This window comes from Cricetulus griseus, chromosome 2 (genome assembly GCF_003668045.3).
Source record: "Cricetulus griseus strain 17A/GY chromosome 2, alternate assembly CriGri-PICRH-1.0, whole genome shotgun sequence".
Lineage (NCBI taxonomy): Eukaryota > Metazoa > Chordata > Mammalia > Rodentia > Cricetidae > Cricetulus > Cricetulus griseus.
In genome coordinates this window covers 448,466,607-448,474,935 of record NC_048595.1, presented here as the reverse complement: position 1 = coordinate 448,474,935, position 8,329 = coordinate 448,466,607, and positions in this window count along the sequence as shown.

Below are 8,329 nucleotides of genomic sequence, written 5' to 3'. Positions count from 1 at the left end.
GTAAGTAGATAATGAAAATTTTAAGGTTATATTTTAATTTTATTGATGTGAGCATGTAAGTGTGCATGTGTGTGTGTGTGTGTGTGTGTGTGTGTGTGTGTGTGTGTGTGTGTGCCCATAGAGACCAGAAAAGAGTGTCAGATTTCCTGAAGCTGGGGTCACAGGAGATTGTGAACACCAGAGGTGGGTTGTGGGAATTGAACTCCTGACCTGTACAAGAGTAACAGTAATAAGTGTTCTTAATCACTGGCTCTTCTCTCCAGCACCTCCCCCCCCAACAATAAATTTTCAAGATAAAACTTTCACATACATTCCCACTTGCTGTCTTGAGGTCCATGTAATAATAGATAATTCCGTCTTTCCAGTTACAAAATGTTCTACTTTTGTCAAAGCACAATATTACTGAGTTCTTAGTTCAAGCTATAATTGATTCAAAAGAACAATCAAACCAGAGGAGTTTTCCTATTTAAGTTATGTGCATATGTGTAAATGTGCACTCCAAGGTGATTACCATTGCTTAGACATCTTTAATTATAAGAAATATTTGCATTTAGATGAAGATTCTACCTTACCATTCAAGAGGATTCATGAACAGAAGACTCATGCGGACATAATGTAGGATTCCCAGGTTCATTAATCTCAATCTTAATACTCTCATTTGTGTACACAGTGGTCTTACTATGAGAGTTAACCTAGGTTCTTTACAAAAAACACTGTCAAGTGTTGCTGACAGATGTGAGGAAGGCTAAACTAATATTCAAAGAGTACCAACTGTTCCATTTCCTCATCATATGCTGCAAATTGACTACCCAACTGGAAAAAAAACACTTAAACCCTAATAAAATTCAGTGCCTAGAGTTACATAAAATGGATTTCAAATAGAGAAAAATAATCCACCTAATCACTTCTCTGAATTTTTTTTTCTGGTACACAAAGTATTGTAATATTATGAGCAGGCCTCCTTAGTGTTAGGTGAAGTTACATCAGCCTCAGTAGTTAGAGACTTCACAGTTATTATTGTTGATATATTCCTGAGCAATACAGAAGAACTCCAAGGTATTCCAAGTACAGGCTGTCGGTTTCTTAACCTTTCCCCTCTTGTCCTTTGAATGAGTAAGTGCTCAATTTAAAAGGTTCATGCCTCCAGAGAGCAGTTTTCTGCCTGATCCTTTCTCAGAGCACCTTTTGGCTAGAGCCTTTTAAGGAAGGGTTGCCTACAACACACGTTAGCAAGTTTAATCAACAAGTTGTCATGTTAAGAAACATTACCAAACAGTATGATGACCATGTCTTCCTTATAAGGTATCATGGTTTTGCACTATCACTTTATTACATTGGAAATTTAGGTGCGTGCTTCTGACTCAGCTCTAGAAGTCATAAATCCGCCCTGTGGTTCATGAACTGCCCAATTACAACCATCTCAGAAATGCTGCTTTTAAACCTTTTCAGAGGAACATGGGAACCTTTGTTCCTTAGTGTTGAGTCATCATGGGGTCATAGAAATCACACCTTATTGTACTTCAGGTTGACCCTTGACTCCAGTCTGTTGAGAGACAGAGAAACATGCAAGATAGAGACAGATGAACATTTCCTGGCTGCTGATTAGTCTCCCTGTCCTTAGACCTAGAGTCCCCTTTTTCTAGTTTTCCTCTTGTCTTTCCCTTCCTAAAGATCTTGAAGTTTTCTCATCCTCACGTCTGGTGACAAGCAAATATCTCTGTGGCCTTTGTGGCCCAAGTTCTTTGCACCCTGGAGTCTCTAAGCCACCAGCATACTTAGCACAAACCTGCCAAGCAATGAGCAATTGCTCAGCAGTCTCCTACTCCTGACTTTTCATTTTATTGTTTACTATTGGATCACAGTAAGTGCTTCTTAACTATTGAAGGAATGAGAGAAGAGAGGAGGAAGGGAAGTAGGAAAGGAGGGAGAAAGATTCTGTAATTTATTAGTGAAGAAAACTGAACACAATATTTTTTATTATTTAAAAAATTAAAATATGGGTGCCCTGCTCTGAGCCACCTGAGGCCTTCGGACATGCACTGGGAGCACCAATCTGGCAGTCCAGCCCACCCAGAGACTGCCAAGGCCGCAGTACTAGTCCTGCCTCCACTCACGGGAAGAGGAGAGCCATTAGAGTAATGGACCTGCTTGCACCCACCAGAAGGGAACCTTGGGCCCGTACCCACCAGGAGGAGAAGGGACTCCTCCTGTACCCACTGGAAGAAGGGATGGGAAGAAGACAATACAAAAACACATTCAACAACATAAAAACCAATATGGCACCACCAGAGTCTAGGGACTGTACACCAGCAAGAGCTGAACAGCCCATGCAGATGAAGCAGATGAGAATGACCTTAAAAACAACTTCATGAAAATGATAGAGGCCCTCAAAAAGGATGTGAAAAAAATCCCTTAAAGAAATGGAAGAAAAAAACAAAACAAAAAATAAAGAAATCAACAAATCCCTTAAGGAAAGCCAAGAAAAAACAACCAAACAGATGAAGGAAACAATTCAAACAGTTCAAGACATGAAAACTGAAATAGAGAAAATAAAGAAAACACAAACTGAGGGAATGCTGGAAAAAGAAAAGTTGGGTAAAACATCCGGAACTCCAGATGCAACCATAACCAACAGAATACAAGAGATGAAAGAGAGAATCTCAGGCGGTGAAGATAACGCTAGGAGAAATAGATTTATCCACCAAAGAAATTCGTAAGTCCAACAAATCCCTAACAGAAAATATCCAGGAACTATGGGGCACTGTGAAAAGACTAAACCTAAGAATGATATGGGTGAAGAAACCCACCTCAAAGGTGCAGAAAACATATTCAATGAAATCATCGAAGAAAACTTTCCCAACCTAAAGAAAGACATGCCAATGAAAGTACAAGAAGCTTACAGAACACCAAATATAATGGACCACAAAAAGTCCCCTTGCCACATAATAATCAAAATGCTTGAGAGCATACAGAATAAAGAGAAAATATTAAGAGCAGCAAAAGAAAAAGGTCACATATCATATACAGGCAAACCTATCAGAATTACACCTGACTTCTCCATGAAAACTATGAAAGCCAGAAGATAGATATTCTATAAACACTAAGAGACCATGGATACCAGCCTAGACTACTGTACCCAGCAAAGCTTTCAATCACTATAGATGGAGGAAACAAGATATCACTCCCCTCAAAAAAACCAGATTTAAATAATACATAGCCACTAATCCAGCCCTAGAGAAAGTTCTGGAAGGAAAACTCCAACCAAAGGAAGTTAACTATAACCAGAAAAACATAGACAATAGATAATCCCTCTTTACCAACAGTCAAAACAAAAAAAGGGGGGTTGGTAATCCACACACAATTCCACCACCAACAATCAATCCAAAACAAACAAGAATGAGCAATCAATGATCATTAACATCCCTCAATATTAATGGTCTTGACTCACCTATAAAAAGACACAGGTTAACAGAATGGATAAGAAGACAGAATGCATCTTTCTGTTGCATACAAGAAGCACACCTCAACTTCAAAGACAGACACTACCTCAGAGTTAAGGGTTGGCAAAAAATTTTCCAATCAAAATGACCCAAGAAACCAGCAAGGGGTAGCAATCCAAATATCTAACAAATTAGACTTTAAACTAAAATCAATCAAAAGAGATGAAGGATGTCATTTCATATTCATCACAGGAGAAATCCATTAAGATGAAGTCTCAATTCTGAACTTCTAGGCCCCAAATACAAAGGCACTCACATTCATAAAAGAAACATTACTAAAATGCAAATGACACATAAAACCTCACACACTTATAGTAGGAGACTTCAACACCCCACTCTCACCACCAGACAGAAACTTAACAAAGAAACAAAGGAACTAATAGAAGTTATGACCCAATTGGGTTTAACAGACATCTTTAGAACATTCCATCCAAACACAAAAGAATATAGCTTCTTTCAATGCCGCATGGAATGTTCTCTATAATCGATCACTTACTTGGCAACATAGCAAACCTTAACACATACAAAACAATTGGAATAACCCCCTGTATCTTATCAGACCACCATGCTTTAAAGTTAGAATTCAAAAACAACACAAATTGCAGAAAACCTACCAACTCATAGAAATTGAACAACACTTATTTGCACCATTCCTGGGTCATGGAAGAAATAAAAAAAAAGAAATTAAAGACTTCCTAGAACTTAATGAGAATGAAGACACAACACACCCAACTTATGGGACACTTTGAAAGCAGTGCTAAGAGGAAAGTTCATAGCAATAAATGCCGACATGAAGAAACTGGAGAATAATCACACTAGAGAATTAAAGAACAACTGAAAGATCTAGAACGAAAAGAAGCAAACTCTCCCCGGAGGAGTAGATACCAGGAAATAATCAAATTGAGGGCTGAAACCAATAAAGTAGGAACTAGGAAAACAATACAAAGACTCAATGTAACAAAGAGTTGGTTCTTAAAGAAAACCAACAAGATAGACAAACCTTTATCCAAACTTACCAACCGGCTGAGAGAGAGCATGCTAATTAACAAAATCAGAAATGAAAAGGGGGATAGAACAATGGACACTGAGGAAATCCAGAGAATCATCAGGTCATACTTTGAAAACCTGTACTCTTCAAAATTCAAAAAAAAAAAAAAAACTAAAGGAAATGGACAATTTTCTGGATAGATGTCACTCACCGAGATTAAATCAAGAACAGATAAGCAATTTAAATAGATCCATAACCCCTAAAAATAGAAGCATCAAAAGTCTCCAAACCAAAAAAGCCCAGGGCCAGATGGTTTCAGTGCAGAATTCTATCAGAAATTCAAAGAACAGCTAATACCAATTCTCCTCAAAGTATTCCTCACAATAGAAGCACAGGGTCATTGCCAAACTCTTTTTATGAGGCTTCAATAACCTTGGTACCCAAGCCACACAAATACACACCTAAGAAAGAGAACTACAGACCAATATCCCACATGAACATTAATGCAAAAATACTCAACAAAATATTGGCAAATCGAATCCAAGAACACACCAGAAAAATCATCCACTATGATCAAGTAGGCTTCATCCCAGTAATACAAGGATGGTTCAACATACGAAAATCCATCAGTGTAATCTACCTTATAAACAAACTGAGAAAAAAAATCACATAATCACCTCACTAGATGCTGAAAAAGCCTTTGACAAAATTCAACACCCCTTCATGATGAAGGTCTTGGAGAGATCAGAGATAACAGGAACATACCTAAACATAATAAAAGCAGTATACAGCAAACCAACAGCCAAGATCAAACTAAATGGAAAGAAACTCACTGTGATTCCTCTAAAATCAGGAACAAGACAAGGCTATCCACTCTCCATATCTCTTCAATATTGTCCTTGAAGTTCTAGCTAGAGCAATAAGACAACAAAAGGAGATCAAGGGGATACAAATTCTAAAGGAAGAAGTCTAACTTTCACTATTTGCAGATGGTTATGATAGTCTACATAAGTGACCCAAAAAACTCTACCAGGGAGCTCCTACAGCTGGTAAACGCCTTCAGCAAAGTGGCAGGATACAAGATTAACTAAAAAATAAATCAGTAGCCCTACTATATATAAATACTATAAATACTATATATAAATACTATATATAAATGGGCTGAGAAGGAAATCAGAGAAACATCACCCTTTACAATAGCCACAAACAACATGAAATATCTTGGGGTAATGCTAACCAAACAAGTGAAAGACATGTATAGTAAGAACTTTGAGTCTTGAAAGAAAGAAACTAAAGAAAATACCAGAAAGTGGAAAGATCTCCCATGTTCTTGGATAGGTAGGTTCAACATAGTGAAAAATGGCAATCTTGCCAAAAGCAACTACAGATTCAACGCAATCCCCATCAAAATCCCAGCACAATTCTTCACAGACCTTGAAAGAACAACCCCGTACAATAAAGGAACTTCTGGAGGCATCACTATCCCTGACTTCAATCTCTATTATAGAACTATAGTCCTGAAAACAGCTTGGTATTGGCACAAAAATAGACAGGTAGATGAATGGAATTGAATTGAAAATCCAGATGAGGACGCACACACCTACCAACAACTGATTTTTGACAAAGATGCTAACATTATACAATGGAAAAAAGAAAGCATCTTCAACAAATGGTGCTGGCATAACAGGATGTTGGCATGTAGAAGACTGCAGATAGATCCATTATCTATTGCCATGCACAAAAGTTAAGTCCAAATGGATCAAAGACCTCAATATAAATATGAACCTCTTAGAAGAGAAAGAAGGTGGTACCCTCAAATGAATTGGTACAGGAGACCACTTCCTGAACATAACACCATTAGCACAGACACTGAGATTGACAATAAATGGGATTTCCTGAAACTGAGAAGCTTCCGTAAGGCAAAGGACACAGTCAACAAGACAAAATGGCAGCCCACAGAATGGGAAAAGATCTTTACCAACCCCACATCTGACAGAGGGCTGATTTCCAAAATATACAAAGAACTCAAGAAGCTAGTCACCAAAACACCAAATAATCCAATTAAAAAGTGGTGTACAAAACTAAATAGAGAATTCTCAATAGAGGAATCTAAAATGGCTGATATACACTTAAGAAAGTGCTCAACATCCTTAGCCATCAGGGAAAGGCAATTCAAAACAACTCTGAGATACCATCTTAACACTGGCCAGAATGGTTAAAATCAAAACACCAAAGACAGTCTAAGCTGGAGAGGATGTGGAGAAAGGGGAACACGCCTCCACTGCTGGTGGGAGTGCCAACCTGAACAACCATTTGGAAATCAGTATGCAGGTTCCTCAGGAAAATGGTAATCAACTACCACAAGATCCAGTAATTCCACTGTTAGGCATATACCCAAAAGATGCACATTCATACAACAAGGACATCTGTTTAACCATGTTCATAGCAGCATTACTTGTAATATCCCAAATCTGGAAGCAACTTAGATGCCCCTCAACTGAATAATGGACGGCAAAAATGTGGTACATTTATACAACAGAGTACTACTTAGGGAAAAAATTAATGGAATCTTGAAATTGACAGGCAAATAGATGGAACTAGAAGAAACCATCCTAAGTGAGATAACCCATTCACAGAAAGACAAACATGGTATGTACTCACTCGTATATGGATTTTAGAACTAGAGCAAAGGATTACCAGCCTACAATACACTCGGCCAGAGAAGCTAGTAAACACGGAGGACCCTAACAGAGACATACATGGACCCCAGAGAAGGGGAAAGGGACACGATCTCCTGAGCAAATTGGGAGCATGGGGTGGGGGGAGAGGAGAGGGAATTAGGACAAAGAGAAGGGGAGAAGAGGGGAGAGGAGGACATGAGAGAACAGGAAGATCTAGTCAGGGGAAGAATAGAGGAGAGCAAGAAAAGAGACACCATCATAGAGGGAGCCATTATAGGTTTAAAGAGAAATCTGGCACTAGGGAAATGTCCAGAGATCTACAAAGTTGACCCCAACTAACAATCTAAGCAATAGTGGAAAGGCTATCTTAAATGCTCTTCCCCAATAATGGGACTGATGACTACCTTATATGCCATCCTAGAGCCTTCATCCAGTAGCTGATAGAAGCAGAAGCAGACATCCACAGCTGAACACTGAACTGAACTCTGGAATCCAGTTGCAGAGAGGGAGGAGTGATGAGCAAATGGGTAAGACCAGCCTGAAAAAACCCACAGAAACAGCTGACCTGAACAAGGGGAAGCTCATGGACCCCACACTGATTGCTGGGAAACCAGCATAGGGCTGTTCCAGACCCCCTGAATGTGGATGTTAGTTTGGAGGTCTGATTAATCTATGGGGCCTCTGGTAGTGGATCAGTATTTATCCCTAGTACACAAATGGACTTTGGGAGCCCACTCACAGAGAGGGATGCTCTCTTAGCCTAGACACATGGGGAAGGGTCTAGGCCCTGCTGCAAATGATATGACAGACTTTTAAGATTCCCCATGGAAGGCCTCACCCTCCTTGGGGAACAGAAAGGGGATGGGATAGGAGGTTGGGGGGCAGGGGAGGAGGGGAGAGAGAGGGAACTGGGATTGGTTTGTAAAACAAGCTTGTTTCTAGTTTAAATTTAAAAAATACTTAAAATTAACATACAAGTAATCTGTTTAATTGGAGCATTTTCATTTATATTTTGCTTATATTAATCTCCTGTTTCCCTCTCCTCCAAAATCACCACCAGTTTCTGCTCATCCTCTTCATCCCCATAATAATGGTCTTTTGATCTCATTCTTGAATATATTCTATTACCCTCTATGGCTCTCCAGAAAAATCTTTTTTCC